We start from the raw sequence: 25,161 nt of genomic DNA on the forward strand, positions 1-25,161 counted from the left end.
GATAATTTTATTTTTGTTAAGGTGCTCCTGGGTTCTTCTCCAGTCCCTCAGCCGCACACGCAGGATCAGAGTCGCTCTAAATCAGGGATTGGAGATAAATTCTCATTTATGACTTCATTAGATCTTATAGTTTTAGAGTTAATGAAAAGAACAGTATAAAATAATGGCGGCTCCGTGCTGCTCAGTAACACGCAGATTGTGTCTGGTGACGGCTCCTGCAGCTCCACATGAATCCCCTTATTTATGATGTAAATGGGAATATCCATACAATGCGTACCATTCAGCCATTGTACACATTGTCCTCGGTGGGGTCAGTCTCCATTGTAGCAGCTGGACACATCTCTCACCTGTTATCTCTGAAGCTTCTGCTGACTGAGGGCAGAGACAGCAGAGGAAAGTGATCAGAGAGGAGCCGTAATTACCCTAATAGAGGCCCACATCAGGAGAGCAGCGGGGGAGGAGGCAGCCGTTAGGAGAATTAATATTGTGGCCATGACAGTAATGTGGAGATAATTATATAATGCTAACAATAACTAATAAAACTGATCCAGAAAGGTAAGCATATTTGTGCTGCACCACTGTCCTCCGCTCGACCAACTCTAGTTGAAGCCTCACGTTCTGCAGTTCTCCTGCTGCGCTGCGGACAAGGTGTGAGATATCATCCGAATCTCAGAAGATGTTCAACTAAGTCTCTTCCTATTCCCATCCATGTGTCTGATTCTTACATCTGTATGTGACGCGCCCCCTGGGGCAATGGGGTACTCGGCAGCCGGGCCTCTGGATGCTGGTGGGGGATATCACGGTGGCTGACGCGGTCACCCAAAAGGGGAATTATTTATAGGGGATTTGTAAAGTGTTCGTGACGCCACCTGTGGAATGCGGCTAAAGGGAGCCGCCGCTGCGGAGCAGTCCTCTGAGGCAGATGGTAGGGCAGCTTGTGATGGAACGGCTCCCCACAAGTGGAGCGGGCCTCAGGGCAGCGTGGGGTAATGGATGGTGGTACACCGGAGAGACGGCCAGGGCGGTTCAGGAAGAAATGACGGACACTCACACGGGGGTTCGCTTCGGTACCTTTACTGGTGTAGATGCAGGTATGGTCCAGGGTACTCGGTAGGCCGGGTGCACTTCTGGACTCTACCCAGTGAGCGGGTATAGGGCCTCCTGATCCGTTACTTCCACTTGCTAAGCTTCTGACCTGCCTGGAGCTAGGCCTGACTTAATTACTGTCTCTCTCTCTTGCACTTGCTGACCTGGCCTTTTCTTGGAGATCACTCTCCCTGGATGCTGGGGCCTCCGTGACTCCTAGCCCTGGTACAGTAGTCAGCGTTGGTCGACCTGGGACTTGTAGTCCTCCAGGTATCCGATGGTCCCTATTGGGTGTAAAGGACCCTGTAGGCGCGGACACGGTGTCCGGTGTATATTTCGGGGTGAGCCTGGTACGCTCCTCTGCCCCCTCAACTCCTCTCTCCTTTCCTCCTTGCCGTCGGCCACACTCAGGGCCCTCACTACGGCAGCAGCAGACGAGCTGCGCCTTCGCTGCTCTCAGCGTCAGCATGCTCTCTCACAACTAACTGTATTCTCCTCGCTCAACTCACTGACTGCCTGGCTCCACCCCCCATATATATATCCCTAACGGGCTCCCTCTGCTGGTCTGAGGTGGTAGGGTGGAGGTGTGTGAATGAAATGAGGGTCTGTTGTGGAGAAGTCCATCCATGCACCCTACTGGGCTCTGTGGCACCTGTGCACAGCAGGGCGCCACATATGACATCCGTGTCTGATCCGTTTTTATGCAGCTACGTTAGAAATGTTCATGAACTAATGCAGTTTCCTGGGTTTATAAGAGAAACGAATTCAGAAAAATATGAGTGGGGCTTTCTTGTTTCATGGGATAACAGTCAAAACAAAACAGAATTTCCCATACTGGTAGTCAAACCCAGGACACCTGGGTGAAAACCAGGAATCCTAATCACTAGACCATATGGGAGAAGCTGTGAATGTGCAGCACCAGCAAAGAGACTTCTCAAAGCTGACCCAGGACCCAACCTGTGGAGATGACAAAGGAGTCACTGGATGTTCTTACCTTACTTAGGCTCCTCCATTTATGAAGCACATACCAGTGACGGCCGGTGCTGAAGCCCCACTTTATAGGCTTATACCACCCATAACTTCATCTAGCCTCCTCCCATCACTGGTGCGGAACTGATCTTCTGGCGATAAGACCCCAGACCTGCTCCTGATTTATTACAAGGTGCGGAACCTCTTACTTGAGGCAGCTCCTTATTATGACTGTTGAATATATTGCGGATATTAATAAATTTCCCCCATAGTTATTTGGAGGCGTTTTTTATTTACACTTTTCATGTGTTTTATAGGCCAGATTCTAGTGAATTCATATTTTTTTTTGCATGTTTCAAACACGCAGATCCAGAAAAATGGCAGCCATTTATGCATTCAAGAGGTCTAGAAGTGTGATTAAAAAAAGGTCCCGACACGTGTTATGATGCCATGATCTGCGTCACGGAGTAATTGGTGAAGGCGAAGAATCTGCCATCTTCTCTGTACCGTTCTGTTCCTACTTTCTAATGGTACGTCACCCAAGCTACACCAGCTACCCCCCACTTTCATTTATGACCTTGTTTACTTAGTCTTTGAGTATCCAGCATCTGGTTCAATCTAATCAGCTGATCAAGATGAGCACAGACCACTCCCCTCTGGGTCACAGCTGAACACATTCTCATACAAATATGTTGTGGGCCAGGAGTCTGTTAGACTTTAGTCTGTGTCCATCACCTTAAGTGTCCATTAGCTGAAGTGTCTGAAATTTGAATTAATCCTGAATAGAACCTGAAGGGAACTGAAGGTAAGTGGATACTTTGTCACAGTAAACAATGTTTGTGTTTGTTTTCACTCTCACCCCCTTAATGCTTCACTTCTTACAACCACCCCTAATCCCTACACCTAGTAGTGAACTCTTCATCTCTCCCTCCATTCTCCCCACCCATCTCACCTCCTCCTCAGAGCTATTCCTCAACATACAATCCTTTGCCTCCAAACACAGACAGCCACCTCATGCCCTCTCCTGCTCCCACCTACTATCGCTTTCTCTGCTCCTCCTTACTGCCGGCGACATCTCTCCACATCCCGGTCCTCCTCACCACATCCCTACACTCACTTCCATCTCCTACCCACGATCTATCCCAAACTCTTGTAACCCTTCTAACCTTATACCCATCCGCCCAGCCCCCTCTTCCCCAGTCCCACTAATAGGAGCTCTATGGAACGCTCGCTCCGTCTGCAACAAACTTTCCTACATTCACGATCTCTTCATCACTAACAAGCTTTCCTTCCTCGGCATCACTGAAACCTGGCTCACCCCCTCCGACACAGCCTCTCCTGCTGCACTTTCGTATGGCAGATTCCACCTCTCCCATACCCCCCGCCCCACCGGCAAGCACGGTGGAGGAATAGGTTTCCTCCTCTCAGAAAACTGCTCCTTCACCCATATCCCACTGCCGCCCTCAATTACTCTCCCCTCTTTTGAAGTGCACTGCGTGCGCATCTACTCCCCATCCAACCTCCAACTGGCTGTCATCTACCGCCCCCCAGGATCAACCACCACTTTCTTTGACCACTTCACCACTTGGCTACTTCATTTCCTCTCCGTTGACATCCTCACTATCCTCATGGGCGACTTTAACATCCCCATTGACACTTCCCTCTCAGCTGCCTCTAAGCTTCTATCCCTCACTTCCTCCTTTGGTCTTACTCAGTGGTCTTCCACACCCACCCACAAAGACGGCCACACACTGGACCTCATCTTTACCCGCCTTTGTTCCCTATCTAACCTCTCTAGCTCACCTCTCCCTCTTTCTGACCACAACCTACTCATATTCTCTTCTCTCTCCTCCCCGGAGCAACAATCGCCACTCCACAAACTTGCATACCCTCGCAGAAATCTCAAACACCTTGACCTACACTCACTCTTTGAATCCCTACTCCCTCTTACAGACATTAGTTCCTTACATGATGCAGATGTTGCTGCTACTTTATACAACACCTCAACCGCTGCAGCTCTCGATTCGGTCGCCCCCCTCACACATACCAAGGCTCGCACAATCAACAGACAACCCTGGCACACCAGCCTAACTGAAGAACTGCGACGGGCCTCCAGGGTTGCTGAGCATAGATGGAAAAGGTCCCACTCCCATGAGCACTTCATCGCATTCAAACAGTCCCTCACTACCTTCAAGTCCACACTCACTCCAGCAAAACAAACATACTTCACATTTCTCATATCCTCCCTGTCTCACAACCCCAAACAACTATTCAACACCTTCAATTCTCTCCTCCGTCCCCCAGTGCCTCCTCCTTCTCCTCTTATTTCAGCGGAAGACTTTGCCTCATTCTTCAAGCAGAAGATTAACACCATCAGACAAAGCTTTTGCCTAAAGCCCCCACAGCCCCTCCCCACACCTACTCAACCCTCTTCCTCCAAAACCACCTCCTCCACCATTTCTGAAGATCAACTTTCCTCCTTACTCTCCAAATCACACCTCACCACTTGTAAACTTGACCCAATCCCATCCCACCTCATCCCAAACCTTACCACTATCTTCATCCCAGCCCTAGCCCACCTCTTCAACCTGTCACTAACAACTGGTGTCTTCCCCTCATGCTTCAAACATGCCTCAATCACACCCATCCTCAAAAAGCCCTCACTTGACCCATCCTCTGTGTCTAGCTATCGCCCCATATCACTTCTCCCCTATGCCTCAAAACTACTGGAACAACATGTCCATTCTGAGCTGTCCTCCCAACTCTCCTCCTGCTCCCTCTTTGACCGCCTACAATCTGGTTTCCGACCGCACCATTCTACTGAAACTGCACTGACTAAAGTCACCAATGACCTACTAACCGCCAAATCTAAGCGACACTACTCTGTCCTCCTCCTCCTAGACCTGTCATCTGCCTTTGACACAGTGGACCATTCCCTCTTACTACAGACTCTCTCATCTATCGGCATCACAGCCTTGGCCCTATCCTGGATCTCCTCATACCTAACAGACCGGACATTCAGTGTCTCCCACTCACACACCACCTCCTCATCTCGCCCCCTATCTGTCGGTGTCCCCCATGGTTCAGTTCTAGGACCGCTGCTCTTCTCCATCTACACCTTCGGCCTGGGACAGCTCATAGAGTCTCACGGCTTTCATTATCACCTCTATGCTGATGACACACAGATCTACCTCTCTGGACCCGATATCACCTCCTTACTAATCAAAATCCCACAATGTCTGTCCGCTATTTCATCCTTCTTCTCTGCCAGATTTCTAAAACTTAACATGGACAAAACAGAATTCATCATCTTTCCGCCATCTCATTCAACCCTCCCAACTGACCTATCTATCAACGTCAATGGCTGCCCACTCTCCCCAGTCCCTCAAGCTCGCTGCCTTGGCCTCCCCTCTAACACTCTCACACCCCTCCAATCTATCCTAAACTCTGCTGCTCGACTAATCAACCTGTCCCCCCGTTATTCCCTGGCCTCTCCTCTCTGTCAATCTCTTCACTGGCTCCCCATTGCTCAGAGACTCCAGTTCAAAACCCTAACCATGACATACAAAGCCATTCACAACCTGTCTCTCCCATATATCTTTGACCTAGTCTCCCGTTACATACAGTACAGACCAAAAGTTTGGACACACCTTCTCGTTTAAAGATTTTTCTGTATTTTCAAGACTTTGAAAATTGTACATTCACATTGAAGGCATCAAAACTATGAATTAACACATGTGGAATTAGAAACAAAAAAGTGTGAAACAACTGAAAATATGTCTTATATTCTTGGTTCTTCAAAGTAGCCACCTTTTGCTTTGATGACTGCTTTGCACACTCTTGGCATTCTCTTGATGAGCTACAAGAGGTAGTCACCGGAAATGGTCTTCCAACAATCTTTAAGGAGTTCCCAGAGATGCTTAGCACTTGTTGGCCCTTTTGCCTTCACTCTGCGGTCCAGCTCACCCCAAACCATCTCGATTGGGTTCAGGTCTGGTGACTGTGGAGGCCAGGTCATCTGGCGTAGCACCCCATCACTCTCCCTCTTGGTCAAATAGCCCTTACACAGCCTGGAGGTGTGTTTGGGGTCATTGTCCTGTTGAAAAATAAATGATGGTCCAACTAAACGCAAACCGGATGGAATAGCATGCCGCTGCAAGATGCTGTGGTAGCCATGCTGGTTCAGTATGCCTTCAATTTTGAATAAATCCCCAACAGTGTCACCAGCAAAGCACCCCCATACCATCACACCTCCTCCTCCATGCTTCACGGTGGGAACCAGGCATGCAGAGTCCATCCGTTCAACTTTTCTGCGTCGCACAAAGACACGGTGGTTGGAACCAAAGATCTCAAATTTGGACTAAAGCACAGATTTCCACTAGTCTAATGTCCATTCCTTGTGTTCTTTAGCCCCAACAAGTCTCTTCTGCTTGTTGCCTGTCCTTAGCAGTGGTTTTCTAGCAGCTATTTTACCTTGAAGGCCTGCTGCACAAAGTCTCCTCTTAACAGTTGTTGTAGAGATGTGTCTGCTGCTAGAACTCTGTGTGGCATTGACCTGGTCTCTAATCTGAGTTGCTATTAACCTGCAATTTCTGAGGCTGGTGACTCGGATAAACTTATCCTCAGAAGCAGAGGTGACTCTTGGTCTTCCTTTCCTGGGGCGGTCCTCATGTGAGCCAGTTTCTTTGTAGCGTTTGATGGTTTTTGCAACTGCACTTGGGGACACATTCAAAGTTTGCCCAATTTTTCGGACTGACTGACCTTCATTTCTTAAAGTAAGGATGGCCACTCGTTTTTCTTTACTTAGCTGCTTTTTTCCTGCCATAATACAAATTCTAACAGTCTATTTGTAACGGGACTGGGAGGCGGAACCTCTGAGCTACTATACAAGGGGGCAGTCCTTGTAAGGGAGCGGGTGGCGACCAGGGAAGACGGGCAGGAGGTCACAGCAGGTGACCGGGACAGTCTCTGAGTGAACGGGCTGGAGGTCACGGCAAGTGACCGGGGCAGTCTCTGGATGAACGGGCTGATGGTCACGGCAAGTGACCGGGGCAGTCTCTGAATAAACGGGCAGATGGTCACGGCAAGTGACCGGGGCAGTCTCTGGATGAACGGGCAGATGGTCACGGCAAGTGACCGGGGCAGTCTCTGGATGAACGGGCAGATGGTCACGGCAAGTGACCGGGGCAGTCTCTAGGTAAAGGGTTGGTACGACCTGTGGCGGCTGATGATAGACGTGAGCTCCCAGGTGAGCAGGCGAGAGTCTCTGGAAGAACGGGTGGTCACAGCATGTGACGGCGGAGCCTCCAGGAAGACCAACAGACAGGCGGCAGATGAGCGCTCCCAGGTGAGCGGGCAGAAGACTCTGGACAGGCGGGTGGTCACAGCACGTGACGGCAGAGCCTCCAGGTAGGCTAGCGGACAGGCAGCAGATGAGCGCTCCCAGGTGAGCGAGCAGGAGTCACTGGACAGGCAGGTGGTCACAGCACGTGATGGCGGAGCCTCCAGGTAGACTAGCAGGCAGGTAGCAGGTGTGTGCTCCCAGGTGAGCGGGCAAGCTGGTCCATAGACAGACTGACAGGAGTTGGAAGGCAGACCGTCGGACCTCGGGCAAGCAGGCAGGTGGCTGATGTGCGCTCCCAGGTGAGCGGGCAGACTGGTCCTTAGACAGACTGACAGGAGTAGTAAGGCAGACCGTCGGAACTCAGACTAGCAGGCAGGTAGCAGATAATCAGGCAGGAATCTGGCAGGTAACTGGCAGGTAACTGGCAGGTAACTGGCAACGGGACCTGAGGGCTGAAGCAGAGTAGTAAACAGTGCAACAACATTGCTCGGGCACCTCCATTTTGGAGGAGGTGCCTTATATATGGTGAAGTCCTCCGGCCATTGGCCGGGGACTCCTTAGGACGGCGCGCGCGGCCCCTTTAAGAGGGAGGGAGAGCGCGCGCGCGCGCCCTAAGCACAGTGGACGGGAAGGAGCGCGCGCTGCCAGCAGAACGGGAGGAGGACGCCGGGCACGGAGCAGGGAGGTGAGGGGAACAGCGTCCCTGCCTAGCAGAGGGCAGGGACGCCGGAGCTACAGTACCCCCCCCTTTAGGCCCCCCCTTTTTTAGGCCAGACAGAAATTTAGCTAGGATAAGAGGGGCATGGATGTTCTCCCGGGGCTCCCACGTTCTCTCCTCAGGACCAAACCCCCTCCAATCTACTAGAAAAAAGGTCTTTCCGCTTACCCTTTTGGTGGCAAGAATGTTCTCTACCTCAAACTCGTCCTCAGCAGAAACCGGAGCAGGAGGCGTACCTGTAGACTTGGAAAAAGAGTTAAGTACCACAGGTTTGAGGAGAGATACATGGAAGGAGTTAGGGATCCGTAAGTTGGCCGGGAGTTTTAATTTATAGGCCACCGGGTTGATCTGACTGATGACCTCCAGAGGACCAATGAACCGAGGCCCTAACTTGTAAGAAGGTATCTTGAGTCGGACATATTTAGACGAGAGCCAGACTTTATCTCCAGGACGAAATTGTGGAGGATCCAGGCGTTTTTTGTCAGCGTGTCTTTTCATCCGTTCGGACGACTGGAGGAGTGCGGATCGGGTACTCTCCCAAATGGAGGAAAATTTGCTAACGAGAGATTCCGCAGCCGGGTTGTCCACAGAGGTGGAGACAGGAAAAGGAATCCGAGGATGCTGACCGAAGACTACAAAAAACGGGGATTTGGAAGAGGATTCGCTCTCGTGATTGTTATAGGAGAACTCGGCCCATGGTAGGAGATCCACCCAGTCAGAATGATGGGCATTAACGAAGTGCCGGAGGTAACTGGTCAGGTTCTGATTGATCCGCTCCACTTGACCATTAGACTGTGGGTGGTAAGCGGAAGAGAAGTCCAGGGTGACGTCTAGCAGTTTACAAGTGGCTCTCCAGAAACGTGAGGTGAACTGTACCCCACGATCCGACACGATGTGGAGGGGCAGGCCATGAAGACGGAAGATGTGGCGGATAAAGTCTTTAGCCAGCTCGGGTGCAGACGGGAGACCAGGCAGGGGAATAAAGTGAGCCATCTTGGAAAAGCGGTCAGCGACCACCCAAATGACCGTACAACCGGCAGAGACGGGGAGATCAGTTATGAAGTCCATAGCAATATGCTGCCAGGGGGCAGCAGGCACAGGAAGCGGAAGAAGGCGACCGGCTGGCAGGTGTCTCGGGACTTTGTTGCGGGCGCAGGACACACAGGCAGAAACAAAGTCTATTACGTCCTTGTGCAGGGTAGGCCACCAGTAGTGCCGGGCAATAAGCTGGAGGGTCTTTTTCTGACCGGCGTGGCCAGCTAGTTTAGACGAGTGACCCCAGTGTAGGATCTTCTCCCGATCAGGTACTGATACGAACGTCTTACCGGGAGGGAGACGATTTAGGCTCACGGGAGCCACCTGCATTACTCTGGCGGGATCGATGATATGTTTAGGTTCTTCCTCGAGATCGGACACCAGAAAGGATCGGGACAAGGCATCTGCTTTGACGTTTTTGTCAGCCGGGCGAAAATGAAGAACAAAATCAAAGCGAGCAAAAAACAAGGACCACCGGGCTTGGCACGGGTTAAGTCTCTGGGCATGCTGGAGGTAAGCCAAGTTCTTGTGGTCAGTGTAAATTATTACCGGGTGAAGAGCCCCCTCGAGTAGGTAACGCCACTCCTCCAATGCCAGTTTGATGGCCAATAACTCTCGGTCTCCTATGGAATAGTTGCGCTCAGAAGAGGAGAAGAGTTTGGAGAAGAAGCCACAAGTTACCATTCTCCCGGAAGATGATTTTTGAGTAAGTACCGCTCCGGCTCCAGAGGAGGAGGCGTCAACTTCCAGGAAGAACTGCTTGTTGCCGTCCGGGCGATGCAGCACCGGGGCGGAAGAGAAGGCCTGTTTTAGGGAAAGAAAGGCCTCCTCTGCTTCGGGCGGCCACTCTTTGGGATTAGTACCCTTACGGGTGAGCGCGGAAATTGGGGCAGTCCGGGAAGAGAAGTGTGGTATGAAGAGGCGGTAGTAGTTGGCGAAGCCCAGGAATCGCTGAATGGCCTTCAACCCCTCCGGTCGAGGCCATTTCTCGATGGCAGACAGTTTCTCTGGATCCATTCGTAGGCCGGTCTGAGAAATAATGTAGCCCAAAAACGGAAGCGAGGTCTGCTCAAAGAGGCATTTCTCGTATTTAGCGAAGAGGTGATTCTGCCTGAGCCTGAGCAGGACCTGACGAACGTCCCTCCGGTGAGTCTGGAGATCCGGAGAGAAGACCAAGATGTCGTCCAGGTACACCACTACGCAGGAGTAGAGAAGGTCCTGGAAGATGTCATTGACCAACTCTTGAAAGACGGCAGGAGCATTACAGAGACCAAAGGGCATTACCAGATATTCATAGTGGCCGCCCCGGGTGTTGAATGCCGTCTTCCATTCATCCCCCTGACGGATACGAACCAGGTTGTACGCCCCACGGAGGTCCAGTTTGGTGAAGATTCTAGCCCCCCTCAGACGATCAAATAACTCCGGAATGAGCGGAAGGGGGTACTTATTCTTCACCGTGATCTGGTTAAGGCCTCTATAGTCAATACAGGGACGGAGAGAGCCGTCCTTCTTTTTGACGAAAAAGAAGCCTGCTCCCGCCGGGGAGGTAGATTTCCGGATGAATCCCCTGGCCAGATTCTCCTCAATATATTCGGACATCGACCGGGTCTCAGCAGCGGATAAAAGATAAATACGCCCACGGGGAGGAGTAGTACCAGGTAACAGGTCGATAGGGCAGTCGTATGGTCTATGAGGAGGTAGTGTCTCTGCTTCCTTTTTATTAAAGACATCAGCATAAGACCAATAAGGAATCGGAAGTCCAGGTAGATTAGCTGGGGTAGGAGAAGGACGGACGGGATGGACGGGAACCAGACAGGTATTATGGCAGTCCTGTCCCCAGCGAAGGACTTCTCCGGTCTGCCAGTCAAGCACGGGTGCATGTCTCTGGAGCCAAGGTAGGCCTAGCAAGAGGGCGTGAGAGAGTCCAGGCAGAACATGAAAGGAGATACTCTCAGAATGCAGCATTCCCACCTGCAGAGTAATGGATTCGGTGATGAGTTGGATGGGGCGTGGTAAGAGGCCCCCATCCACGGCAGCAACAGACAAGGGTACAGCCAGAGGTTTGGTGGGGATGCGGTATTTCTCTACCAGGGACTGTGAAATAAGATTCCCGGCTGCTCCAGAGTCAAGTTGGGCTAGTTCGAAATAACGGTTCTCCCCGCAGACGATTGAGACTGACAGCAGCAGAGATGGAGAGGATTTATTCTTGTCTAGGTTGACCTCTCTGAGCGAACCTAGACACAGGCGTTTCCCGACCTCTCCGGGCAGCACGGATCCGGTGCTCCTTACTGCCACAGTAGAAGCAGCTCCCTTCGGCACGGCGTAAGTCCTGACGGGTTTTGACCATCTTGGTCTGGTCAACCTGCATAGACTCAGGAGAGTGTACCTGGGTAGAGACGGAGGGAGTGACGGGTTTCTGAAAAGTAGGAGCTAGACATGGTAACCTCCTCTCACGGGTGACCTCTTTGGCACGCTCCTGGAACCGTAGGTCAATCCGGGTGGCAAGAGTTATTAGGTCATCGAGAGTGGTAGGAATGTCCCGACCGGCAAGTTCATCTTTAATACGGCCGGACAGACCCTCCCAGAAGACGGATACCAGAGCGTCGTTATCCCAGGCCAGCTCCGAGGCAAGGGTACGGAACCGTATGGCATATTGGCCCACGGTGAGACTTCCCTGACGGAGGCGTAGCAGTGATGATGCGGATGAGGTCTTCCGTCCGGGTTCGTCGAAGACTTTCTGGAAAGCCGTGAGAAAAGCAGGCAAGTTGGACACCAGGGGGTCTCCTCTCTCCCATAGAGGATTTAGCCAGGCCAGGGCCTCCCCGGTGAGATGGGACATGATGAATGCAATTTTGGCCCGGTCGGAGTTAAACTGGTGGGACAATAGTTCAAAGTGCAGGGTGCACTGATTTATGAAGCCCCGAGCCTGGGCGGAGTCGCCTCCGAAGCCAGGAGGTGCAGAAAGCCGCGGTCCGGGGTAGGATACCATGGTATTAGTGGGCAGCGGAGCTGCCGGATTGTGAGACATGGCACTGGCGGAGGTTGCTGGTGGAGCAGTCAGAGTGTCCAGGCGAGTATTGACATTCCGCAGGTGACGCAGGATGGACTCCTGTTGGGACCTTTGACGGGACAGTTCATGACACAGGTCCGAGAGCGAGGGAGCTTGGGTGCCACCGGGTTCCTTGGCCCGAGCAAACTGTAACGGGACTGGGAGGCGGAACCTCTGAGCTACTATACAAGGGGGCAGTCCTTGTAAGGGAGCGGGTGGCGACCAGGGAAGATGGGCAGGAGGTCACAGCAGGTGACCGGGACAGTCTCTGAGTGAACGGGCTGGAGGTCACGGCAAGTGACCGGGGCAGTCTCTGGATGAACGGGCTGATGGTCACGGCAAGTGACCGGGGCAGTCTCTGAATAAACGGGCAGATGGTCACGGCAAGTGACCGGGGCAGTCTCTGGATGAACGGGCAGATGGTCACGGCAAGTGACCGGGGCAGTCTCTGGATGAACGGGCAGATGGTCACGGCAAGTGACCGGGGCAGTCTCTAGGTAAAGGGTTGGTACGACCTGTGGCGGCTGATGATAGACGTGAGCTCCCAGGTGAGCAGGCGAGAGTCTCTGGAAGAACGGGTGGTCACAGCATGTGACGGCGGAGCCTCCAGGAAGACCAACAGACAGGCGGCAGATGAGCGCTCCCAGGTGAGCGGGCAGAAGACTCTGGACAGGCGGGTGGTCACAGCACGTGACGGCAGAGCCTCCAGGTAGGCTAGCGGACAGGCAGCAGATGAGCGCTCCCAGGTGAGCGAGCAGGAGTCACTGGACAGGCAGGTGGTCACAGCACGTGACGGCGGAGCCTCCAGGTAGACTAGCAGGCAGGTAGCAGGTGTGTGCTCCCAGGTGAGCGGGCAAGCTGGTCCATAGACAGACTGACAGGAGTTGGAAGGCAGACCGTCGGACCTCGGGCAAGCAGGCAGGTGGCTGATGTGCGCTCCCAGGTGAGCGGGCAGACTGGTCCTTAGACAGACTGACAGGAGTAGTAAGGCAGACCGTCGGACCTCAGACTAGCAGGCAGGTAGCAGATAATCAGGCAGGAATCTGGCAGGTAACTGGCAGGTAACTGGCAGGTAACTGGCAACGGGACCTGAGGGCTGAAGCAGAGTAGTAAACAGTGCAACAACATTGCTCGGGCACCTCCATTTTGGAGGAGGTGCCTTATATATGGTGAAGTCCTCCGGCCATTGGCCAGGGACTCTTTAGGACGGCGCGCGCGGCCCCTTTAAGAGGGAGGGAGAGCGCGCGCGCGCCCTAAGCACAGTGGACGGGAAGGAGCGCGCGCTGCCAGCAGAGCGGGAGGAGGACGCCGGGCACGGAGCAGGGAGGTGAGGGGAACAGCGTCCCTGCCTAGCAGAGGGCAGGGACGCCGGCGCTACACTATTCAGTAGGACTATCAGCTGTGTATCCACCTGACTTCTGCACAACACAACTGATGGTCTCAACCCCATTTATAAGGCAAGAAATCCCACTTATTAAACCTGACAGGGCACACCTGTGAAGTGAAAACCATTTCCGGTGACTACCTCTTGAAGCTCATCAAGAGAATGCCAAGAGTGTGCAAAGCAGTCATCAAAGAAAAAGGTGGCTACTTTGAAGAACCTAGACTATAAGACACATTTTCAGTTGTTTCACACTTTTTTGTTAAGTATATAATTCCACATGTGTTATTTCATAGTTTTGATGCCTTCAGTGTGAATGTACAATTTTCAATGTCATGAAAATACAGAAAAATCTTTAAATGAGAAGGTGTGTCCAAACTTTTGGTCTGTACTGTACCTGCACGCAACCTCCGATCCTCCCAAGATATCCTTCTCTACTCCCCTCTTATCTCCTCCTCCCATAATCGCATACAAGATTTCTCCTGTGCTTCCCCCCTACTCTGGAACTCTCTACCCCAACGTATCAGACTCTCGCCTACCGTGGAAACCTTCAAAAGGAACCTGAAGACCCACCTCTTCCGACAAGCCTAAAACCTGCAGTAACCACCGCTCCACCATACCGCTACACAACCAGCTCTACCCCTCACTTACTGTTTCCTCACCCATCCCCTGTAGACTGTGAGCCCTCGCGGGCAGGGTCCTCGCTCCACCATACCGCTGCATGACCAGCTCTACCCTCACCTACTGTATCCTCACCCATCCCTTGTAGATTGTGAGCCCTTGCAGGCAGGGTCCTCGCTCCTCCTGTACCAGTCACTGTCACATTGTGTTCAAGATTATTGTAATTGTTCTTGTATTATACCCCTTTCTCACATGTAAAGCGCCATGGAATATATGGCGCTATAATAATAAATAATAATAATAATAATCTGCAGATTCTCTCATCTTTGATTACTGGCACACATTTTCCTGAAAATGAACAACCCAATAACATGGATACAGTGGGATATCTTCGGTATCTACAGGGGGTTTACAAAAATAGGATGCAAAAATGGAGAAAGAATCAAGATCCAAACCTTATAGACAAGAACGAGAGCGAGTAAGAATAAAAAGTGATACAAAAAGCAACAGTCACAGGAGGGGATAATACCTGACATCTCACGACTGTTGTAGGAGAACATCAGACGCATGGCCAGGGGAGAAGAAGCAAAACTCCCGTCTTACACCCTGATGTACCTGTACATGGTGCGGTGCTCAGCGCAGGCTCAGACACGGAGTTATACAGCGGCACCTGACTATACCAGCAAGGACCGGAGCGGCTCAGATCACTGATGTGTAACCTTGTAAATGTCAAGATTGTGGATGCGCTCCTGCACCAGCTCCATCCAACCCTATGAAGTGTGATTGAAGGGCACCAATAGATGGTGGCTCCTAACTCTCCGGATGTGACTCCAATCAATCACTATTGGGAATCACAATCATGGAGCGGCCACCCAGCATCTCCATACACAGACCGGGCATCCTGAAGCTGAACCGGAGGGAGAATATTATATCGGTACATTACAGTAATCACTGATGAGGGAGGTTTATACAATCAGAGCTCCTCTAGAATGTATGGAAGCTCCTGATTTTCCTTAGAAGGATCTGGCTGGTAACGAGTCTTTAAAATAGAGAGGAAGAAGTATCCGAGAATGCTCCAATGAAGATAGAAAAAAAAACAATCCTTATAGCGCCTCCTACAGGAAATGACTGCTTAATTCCTTGCTAAAATAACCTTCACCCGTAGTCGACAGGACTCGAACCTGCGCGGGGAGACCCCAATGGATTTCAAGTCCATCGCCTTAACCACTCGGCCACGACTACAGCTGTGGAGATCACCCTGGTGCCAGGTCACTCGCTCATTATCTGCAGACACATCACTCACTACACTGAGGTGCGGCAGTTACATTACTGTCACCGACTCCACAATGTGCTCAGAGGAGACCCTGACCCTCTACATGAGACCCTGCACCGCACCCATGTGAGGGTGTGACAGGGACTGTCCTATGCCTTTACTCCTCAATACAACGATGGTAAAATGTGTGTTATGACACGTAGTTTTATTGTATTTTATTGAGTGGTGTAATATGTGAAAATGCCTAGAATCTTCTAGGTACTTGTAATGTTATATAAACCGTGTACCATGTGAGTAATATGTAGTGCATAGGGAAAGTATAAAGTTAGATTTAAAACACAAGGTTTAGTATCGGTTAAGTAAGGGAAATATGCAGTGATGGGCATATTAGTAGTAGGAAATAGTGTACAGGTTAGCATAAAGTTAATATGTTTGGGACCAGTCCAGCATGGGAGGGGACAAAGTACACATAAGAAGTGAAATCATTTCCTGATTAGATCAGATACATATAGTGTTCAGTATTATAGTCAAGAAAGTCAAGTTCACGGGCAGTTGGCTGGAGGCACGAGAAGTACTGATTGTTCTGGCGTTATGGGATCCCGTTGAACTCTGTGCAGACATTTCTGGAACGTCCGGAGCCTAAGGCTAATGTCAGTGTCTACGGAGAGTGCTTACCACCCTTCCGTACAGTGGAAGCCGGATGGGGAAACGCATGAGGGATGCGGGGTAAATCTCTGAGTACTGCGGAGCCGAATGGAAAATCCCTGGGGCTGAAGGAGCCAGTAAGTGGAGGGATAGTTCAGGCTGAAACGACAGAGATCATTAAAGTGTACTGTGCTGTGGACTTCAGAGGAAAAGAAGGTTGTGCCCAATACATGTTGTCATCTATGGAACTTGAACTGTTAAGTAAAGGTGAACTGGTTAAGGTGAACCGGGTGTCCCCTGATTTATGTGCGGCTGTTCCTGTGTGAGGGGTGTGTGGAGAATGTCTACTCCACTCCCCTGTAGAACTGTACTGTTTTAGTAATTCAATGTATGCTTTAGTTATCTGAAAATGTGTTATTTTCTGGTTTGGCCATTGGATGGCAGCAGAGGTACTGTTTGATACTACATTACCCTTCTGTCAGTGGGGCACAGAGAGGGTTAACCGAGTTTGGGGACCACCCTTAGTGAGTGAGGGAGCACTGGGAGTTGGTGTCGGCCATGTTTTTAGTTAGTTATGAAGTAGTAGTGAGTAAGGAGAGACAGATAAGAGAGACGGGTGTGTGTGGGAGAAACCAGGAGGGTTAACAGGAACGGGCACACCACAGTATAATCTATACTCTACAGGTCAATTTGTGGATCCTGGCCTCTTCCAGCCGATAGGCAGTAACGGACGTGCCTGGACTAGGGATCCTCAGAGGCGAGGTAGTCCCTGCTAGAGTCAGGTACCGGGAGCCGTGGAGTGAAGCAGGAGCTTCTCCACATGAAAGTCCACAGGCAGTTTCCCCAAGGTCCGAGTCGCACCGTGTGGGGATTGAGACTGTGTTTTACCATCTGTGAATGCCGTGTTTTGCAACAAGTGTTGTACCTGTAATCCCTTGTTTCTAAGGCCGCGCTGAAAAAGTAAATTGGACTGTTTTGTTTTTAAAGAACGGTGTCGTCTTTCATTCAAAGCTCAGAAGATCCGCACCCGTCTGACCCAAGGATGAAAGGGAGTAAAGACTCCCACAGCATACAGCCCAAACTACAGCACCTCACACACCCAGGGACAAGCACGTCCCCATATTTCTGTAGCGGGCCGGGGTGATGTAGAAAACACTGCGGCACTCGCCTATGACTACCACCTTGTGGCCCGTTACACCTGGATCTGAAAACTTGGAGACAGCGATTGAACCGTGAGAGTTCTGCTCTACACACACAGCAACCTTGACATTTTGGGTCCAGGAAACTCCCCAGATTATCATTGAGAACCTGTGATCAATCCTCTAAAAGAGACAAACAAAACCCCAGAAATTGTGATAACTCCGAGCTCTGATGAGACAAGAACGGGCGGCCGTCAGTCAGGATCTGCCCAGAAGCCGATACCCAGCTGCCGGGGGAAGGGCAGAAGTCTGGAAAATAAGGGGCAGCGCTGCCGGGAATATTGAGGCGTCACAGAAACTTCATGGATTTGTCAGGAAAAGTGTAAAAACGTGCGAAATGTTTATAATTGTCCGTCAGTAACGAGAGAAACATCCGACTAAAAGAGCGAAAACACTGAAGAGGCAAAATGTAAGAACCAAAATTTGTGTCGGTTTCAATAAAACTTTTGACTACAGGAAGATCCAAACCCGGCAGGGGACACCCCAATAGATCCTTCACCTCAACCACCACCAGTTCCATGGTCAGATTCAGGCTTTCTCAAGGTTGTGGAGACGCCATCAAATTATCCACAGGCTCAATATTCACTAATTTGAGATGTAGTGATGACACCGACCCAGAAATCAGCTCCACAATGCACCCAAAGGATGAGACCATGATCTTCTGCTCACTGATCCCGAGACCCTGCCGATGCCCATGTGATACCTCTGGTGACATCTCAGTCTGAAGCTCAGGAAACTGTTCTTGACCTGGCTGAGGCTGTAGGTGAACCGAGCAGACAAACATGTCTCTGTGGCGCAATCGGTTAGCGCGTTCGGCTTTAACCGAAAGGTTTGTGGTTCAAGCCCACCCAGGGACGCTTAATTTTATTTTTGTTAAGGTGCTCCTGGGTTCTTCTCCGGTCCCTCAGCCGCGCACGCAGGATCAGAGTCGCTCTAAATCAGGGATTGGAGATAAATTCTCATTAGTGTTTTATGACTTCATTAGATCTTATAGCTTCAGGGTTAATGAAAAGAACAGTATAAAATAATGGCAGCTTCGTGCTGCTCAGTAACACGCAGATTGTGTCTGGTGACGGCTCCTGCAGCTCCACATGAATCCCCTTATTTATGATGTAAATGGGAATATCCATACAATGCGTACCATTCAGCCATTGTACACATTGTCCTCGGTGGGGTCAGTCTCCATTGTAGCAGCTGGACACATCTCTCACCTGTTATCTCTGAAGCTTCTGCTGACTGAGGGCAGAGACAGCACAGGAAAGTGATCAGAGAGGAGCCGTAATTACCCTAAAAGAGGCCCACATCAGGAGAGCAGCGGGGGAGGAGGCAGCCGTTAGGAGAATTAATATTGTGGCCGTGACAGTAATGTGGAGATAATTATATAACGCTAACAATAACTAATAAAACTGATCCAGAAAGGTAAGCAAATTTGTGCCGCACCACTGTCCTCCGCTCGACCAACTCTAGTTGAAGCCTCACGTTCTGCAGTTCTCCTGCTGCGCTGCAGATGTGGCACCCTGCTGTTCACAGGTACCACAGGGTGCATGGATGGACTTCTCCACAAGAGGCCCTCACTACATACAAACACCTCCACCCTTCCACCTCACACCACCAGAGGGAGCCCGTTAGGGACATATATAAATATATATATATATATATATATATTTATATATATATATATATATATGGAGGCTGGAGCTAGGCAGTCAGAGTTAGTTGTTGGAGAGCGTGCTGACGCTGAGAGCAGCGAAGACGCAGCACGTCTGCTGCTGAGTTCTGAGGACCCCGAGTGTGGCCGACGGCAAGGAGGAGAGGAGTTAAAGGGGCAGAGGAGCATCATAGGCTCACCCCTAAGATACAAACCGGACACCGGGTCCGCGCCTGCAGGGTCCTTTATACCCAGTAGGGACCACCGACATTTCAGGAGGACTACTAGTCCCTGGCAGACCTGAAGCTAGACCCATTACAGGACCAGGAACCCCGGAGGTCTGCAGCAGCGCTGGTAATCCTTACCAGGTACCACAGGTGGCGTCACAAACTATTTACTTTATTTTTATTTCTATCCAAGTTCCAATCCCCTTTTTCAAGAGTGACCCCAGGGTACGGGCCCGGGAGCCGACCACCGCGTCATCCTCAAACCAGGCAAAGGTCCGGGTACCGAGTCGTCCCCATCCCCTGGGCGCGTCACAGACAAGGTGTGAGATATCATCCGAATCTCATCCGGAAAACTCAGAAGATTTTCAACTAAGTCTCTTCGCATTCACATCCATGTGTCTGATTCTTACATCTGTGTGACGTCTAATCCGTTTTTATACAACTATATTAGAAATGTTCACGAACAAATGCAGTTTCCTGAGTTTATAAGAGAAAAGTATTCAGAAAAATCTGAGTGAGGATTTCTTGTTTCATGAGATAGCAGTCAAAACAAAACAAAGTTTCCCATACCGGGAGTTGAACCCGGGCCGCCTGGGTGAAAACATGGAATCCTAACCGCTAGACCATATAGGAGAAGCTGGGAATGAGCAGCACCAGCAAAGAGCCGAGACTCCTCTGATCCGACCCAGGACCCGAAATGTGGAGATGACAAAGGAGTCACTGGATGTTCTTACCTTACTCAGGCTCCTCCATTTATGAGGCATGTACAAGTGACGGCCGGTGCTGAAGCCCCACTTCATAGGCTTATACCACCCATAACTTCATCTAGCCTCCTCCCATCACTGGTGCGGAACTGATCTTCTGGAGATAAGACCCCAGACCTGCTCCTGTCCTCTCCCCTTACTTCAGGCAGCTCCTTATTATGACTGTTGAATATATTGCGGATATTAATAAATTTCCCCCGTAGTTATTTGGAGGCGTTTTTTATTTACGCTTTTCATGTGTTTTATAGGCCAGATTCTAGTGAATTCACTTTTTTTTATATGATTCAAACACACAAATCCAGAAAAATGGCGGCCATTTATGCATTCAAGAGGTCTAGAAGTGTGATTAAAAAAAGGTCCCGACACGTGTTATGATGCCATGATCTGCGTCACGGAGTAATTGGCAAAGGCCAAGAATCTGCAGATTCTCTCATCTTTGATCACTGGCACACATTTTCCTGAAAATGAACAACTCAATAACATGGATACAGTGGGATATCTTCTGTGTCTACAGGGGGTTTACAAAAATAGGATGCAAAAATAGAGAAAGAATCCAGATCCAAACCTTATAGACAAGAACGGGAGCGAGTAAGACAAAAAAGTGATACGAAAAGCAAAAGTCACAAGAGGGGATAATACCTGACATCTCACGACTGTTGTAGGAGAACATCAGATGCATGGCCAGGGGAGAAGAAGCAGAACCTCCCATCTTACACCCTGATGTACCTGTACATGGTGCGGTGCTCGGCGCAGGCTCAGACACGGAGTTATACAGCGGCACTTGACTATACCAGCAAGGACCGGAGCGGCTCAGATCACTGATGTGTAACCTTGTAAATGTCAAGATTGTGGATGCGCTCCTGCACGCTTGTTATCCTGTTTTGCTTCTAGCCAGGACCAGATCCACATGGCTACCATGCCACCGACTTTGTTTAAACCTACCCCCCCTTCGAGAGGGAACGGTGGGCTAAAAACTGCGAGTACGTCCACACTTTAGTGTGTTTCCACAGAGAGACAATCTGTGAAGGTCCCTCCATCAGTGTAATATTTCTTGGACTGCGCATAGCATTTCCTCTACTAGCAAGTGAAGAAGACTCTGCCCCAGCCGCCCTGAGAGGCCATAACCTTGTTTGTCTCATGAAGAGAGAACCATTACTTTCATATGCACTATATACTGTGTACTTTGCCTTTAAGAGAGACTGTACCCCGTTACCTTCTTCAGTAAAATTGTTATGTTTACAAGTTCACCTCAGTGTCTGGCTACTTGAGATTGCACCAACATCACGGGCACTCCTGCACCCAGACACCACCGCTACAGGAGTGCCCCCCAAAACCTGCACCCAGACACCACCGCTACAGGAGAGCCCCCTGAGTGTCCTATACCATCCACAAGTGCTACCTCACGCTTTTGAAATTGTTATGGACACGAGGGATGTGTTGAGGGGTCCGGCGACCCACTTCAGCTACCGTGACATCATTATCTGCTGCCAGTGAGATTACACACCCCAGCTGGCCCTTCTGCAACATCTGGCGCCTCCCCAGTAGCCCACCACAGATGCACTCGTGCACCAGCTCCATCCAACCCTATGAAGTGTGATTGAAGGGCATCAACAGATGGTGGCGTCTCCTAACTCTCCGGATATGACACCAATCAATCACTTTTGGGAATCACAATCATGGAGCGGCCATTGTGGACCCAGCGTCTCCATACACAGACCGGGCGTCCTGAAGCTGATCCGGAGGGAGAATATTATATCTGTACATTACAGTAATCACTGATGAGGGAGGTTCCTACAATCAGAGCTCCTCTAGAATCTATGGAAGCTCTTGATTCTCTTTAGAAGGATGATACCGAGGAAGAAGTATTCAAAAATGATTAAATGAAGATAAAAAAAAAACAATCCTTATAGCACCTCCTACTGGAAATTCCTTCACCTGTAGTCAGCAGGATTTGAACCTGTGCAGGGAGACCCCAATGGATTTCAAGTCCATCGCCTTAACCACTCGGCCACGACTACAGCCGTAGAGATCACCCTGGTGCCAGGTCACTCGCTCATTATCTGCAGACACATCACTCACTACACTGAGGTGCGGCAGTTACATTACTGTCACCGACTCCACAATGTGCTCAGAGGAGACCCTGACCCTCTACATGAGACCCTGCACCGCACCCATGTGAGGGTGTGACAGGGACTGTCCTATGCCTTTACTCCTCAATACAACAATGGTAAAATGTGTGTTTTATTGTATTTTATTCAGTGGTGTAATATGTGAAAATGCCTAGAATCTTATAGGTACTTGTAATGTTATGTAAGCCGTGTACCATTTGAGTAATATGTAGTGCATAGGGAAAGTATAGAGTTAGATTTAGGACACAAGGTTTAGTATCGGTTAAGAAAGGGAAATATACAGTGATGGGCATATTAGTAATAGGAAATAGTGTACAGGTAAGCATAAAGTTAATATGTTTGGGACCAGCCCAGCATGGGAGGGGACAAGGTACACATAAGATGTGAAATTATTTCCTGATTAGATAAGATACAGATAGTGTTCAGTATTATAGTCAAGAAAGTCAAGTTCACAGGCAGTGGGCTGGAGGCACGAGAAGTACTGATTGTTCCGGCGGTATGGGTCCTGCAGACATTCCTGGAACATCTGGAGCCTAAGGCTCATGTCAGTGTCTATGGATAGTGCTTACCACCCTTCCATACAATGGAAACCAGATGGGGAAATGCGTGAGGGGTGCGGGGCTGATCTCGTGAGTACTGCGGTGCCGAACGGAAAATCCCTGGGGCTGAAGGAGCCAGTAAGTGGAGGGATAGTTCAGGCTGAAACAACAGAGAACATTAAAGTGTACTGTGCTGTGGACTTCAGAGGAAAAGAAGATTGTGCCCTATACATGTTGTCATCTATGGAAATTGAACTGTTAAGTAAAGGTGAACTGGTTAAGGTGAACCGGGTGTCCCCTGATTTATGTGCGGCTGTTCCTGGATCTGGAAACATGGAGACAGCGGCTGAACAATGACTGTTCTGCACTACACACACAGCACATATGGATGGGGGCACGTTTTACTTGTGAGGAGCCAGGGTGACGGGAGGCAGCCACTTGACCATGACTGCTGCCCTGCCCACCTTACACCCATGAGATACTGTCCTCTGGAGACATCTGAGACTAGAGGATTCCTAGATTCTGCAATTGTTTCTTTGCTTTCTTATGTCATATTGTTGCTGACAACGTCATTTGAGGAACCGGTGCCTGGCATGGCTGAGGCTTCATGTCCTCGGCAGTCCGGTCCCTGGACTTCCTGCAAGTATTTTCTCTGATGAAGCCCCTTCGTTTTTGCCTAACAACTCGCAATGCATAAAAAAGAGGATCTAAACCTCCTCCAAGAGCAACTTCTCCCATCATCCAGGAGCAACGTGGTGATGATGCTTTCTCCAGCTGGTGGAGACTATGTCAGAAGGCAAAAGTGAGAACCAAGTGTCTCAGGGAACAAAACCTTGACATTTGGGGTCCAGGAAGCTCCTCATATTATCACTGAGAACCTGTGATCAATCCTCTAAAAGCAACAAACAATCCCCAGAAATTGTGATGACGCCGAGCTCTGATTTGACAAGAACGGGCGGCCGTCAGTCAGGATCTGCCCAGAAGCCGATACCCAGCTGCCGGGGGAAGCGCAGAAGTCTGGAGAATAAGGGGCAGCGCTGCCGGGAATATTGAGGCGTCACAGAAACTTCATGGATTTGTCAAGAAGAAATGTAACAACGTGCGAAATGCGTATAATTGTCCGTCAGTAACCAGAGAAACATCCGACTAAAAGAGCGAAATCACTGAAGAGGCAAAATATGAAAACCAAAACTTGTGTCGGTTTCAAAACTTTTGGTTACGATTGTAGGTAAATCTCCTCTGTGATCGTCTGCAGCAGCCAAAGGGGAAGAACATATGGAGAAGATGGAGAGATACTGTCAGGGTGGCCACAGACAGTCACTGCTCTAAACCATGAGGGCGGCGCTATCGTGCAGCGCTCCATGACTGACATCCTATGGTGCAAAGTTCCAGGGGCTCCAGACGTTCCAGTCTGGCAGAGATGGAGCAGAGATCATGCACAGAGCGTTGGTGATATAGTGGTGAACATAGCTGCCTTCCAAGCAGTTGACCTGGGTTTGATTCCCGGCCAACGCAGTTTTTTTTTTTTCTATATCTTTGTTTAGCTTTATTACAATCTGAACTGAGGTGAAGTTTTCTGGAATTCCAGCATAAATGTAAAGATTTTAAGGCATTTTGAACAACTTGGTAACAACCAATGATGTATGATGAAGAAAGAACTAGGCACATAATACACAGACTGCGGAGATCGCTACACGGGGCGATACTCTATCGGTGATTTTTAAACCACCATAAATGATACAATCACCCAACAAAAGAGCTTTCTGCTGATTCTTCAGGTGATTGTTTATAAGTTTCCAGTTTCAAAAAGAAATCCCGCTGTCGGCACAGAGAGTTTGTGTAGAGGGTGGATGTAACAGAAATGTTTGGGAGAAACGAGAGAATATTTAGAAATTAAAATCCATTCGCTTTTTTTGCATTTTTTCAAACTACTGCAAAAGCCTCCAACTGCCCTGAAAAGTCACGACAATCTGAGGCCTCCTGGGCTGTGCTGACCCCTTTTCAAGCTCTTTTAATGAAAGCAAAGCCTTATAAATGTCTACGTGATCTCCCCCTATGAGACTTTGGGTAAACGAATGGTATCTGGTAGTAATGTACAGCCCGGACTCACACACTGATCTTCTTCACAACTGCAGTTGTACAACACATTATCTGTAGAACTTGTCCAGTGTTCTATAGTTTTCTCGCCTTATCTCTGTTGCGAGCTCTGAGCTGTGACGTCCTCTTGCTATCCAGATTCACTACAAAATGGCGGCGGCTGCATTCCCTTTTATACAGGCTATGATATTCCTTCCTGATTGGTTGCACTATACCATGTGATGTGATAGATGCAAGGCATTATGATAAGTTAGCTACATCTAAGGTCATGTGACTTTCTGTGGCTGATGCAGTCGTCTGCGATTTATAAAATGATGTTGGCCATTTTCGTCAATTTACACGAAACAAACTGGAAATTGTTTAAATCCATAGGGTTCTGGAAATTACTAAAAATTTGACACAAATAAAATTGGCCTTTAATTAATTTGCTCATCTCT

At 49.8% G+C, this 25,161-nt stretch overlaps 2 non-coding genes across 2 annotated transcripts; both read right to left on the reverse strand.

Annotated features, from left to right (window-relative positions):
• Nucleotides 1–15,363: 15,363 nt before the first annotated feature.
• On the reverse strand, nucleotides 15,364–15,445 carry TRNAS-UGA (transfer RNA serine (anticodon UGA)). Its single transcript has one exon. It is a non-coding gene; the product is annotated as a tRNA-Ser (tRNA).
• A 6,450-nt stretch (nucleotides 15,446–21,895) lies between these two features.
• On the reverse strand, nucleotides 21,896–21,977 carry TRNAS-UGA (transfer RNA serine (anticodon UGA)). Its single transcript has one exon. It is a non-coding gene; the product is annotated as a tRNA-Ser (tRNA).
• Nucleotides 21,978–25,161: the final 3,184 nt, after the last annotated feature.

This window comes from Phyllobates terribilis, unplaced genomic scaffold, assembly GCF_046119375.1.
Source record: "Phyllobates terribilis strain yellow unplaced genomic scaffold, ASM4611937v1 Scaffold_3__8_contigs__length_932513732, whole genome shotgun sequence".
Lineage (NCBI taxonomy): Eukaryota > Metazoa > Chordata > Amphibia > Anura > Dendrobatidae > Phyllobates > Phyllobates terribilis.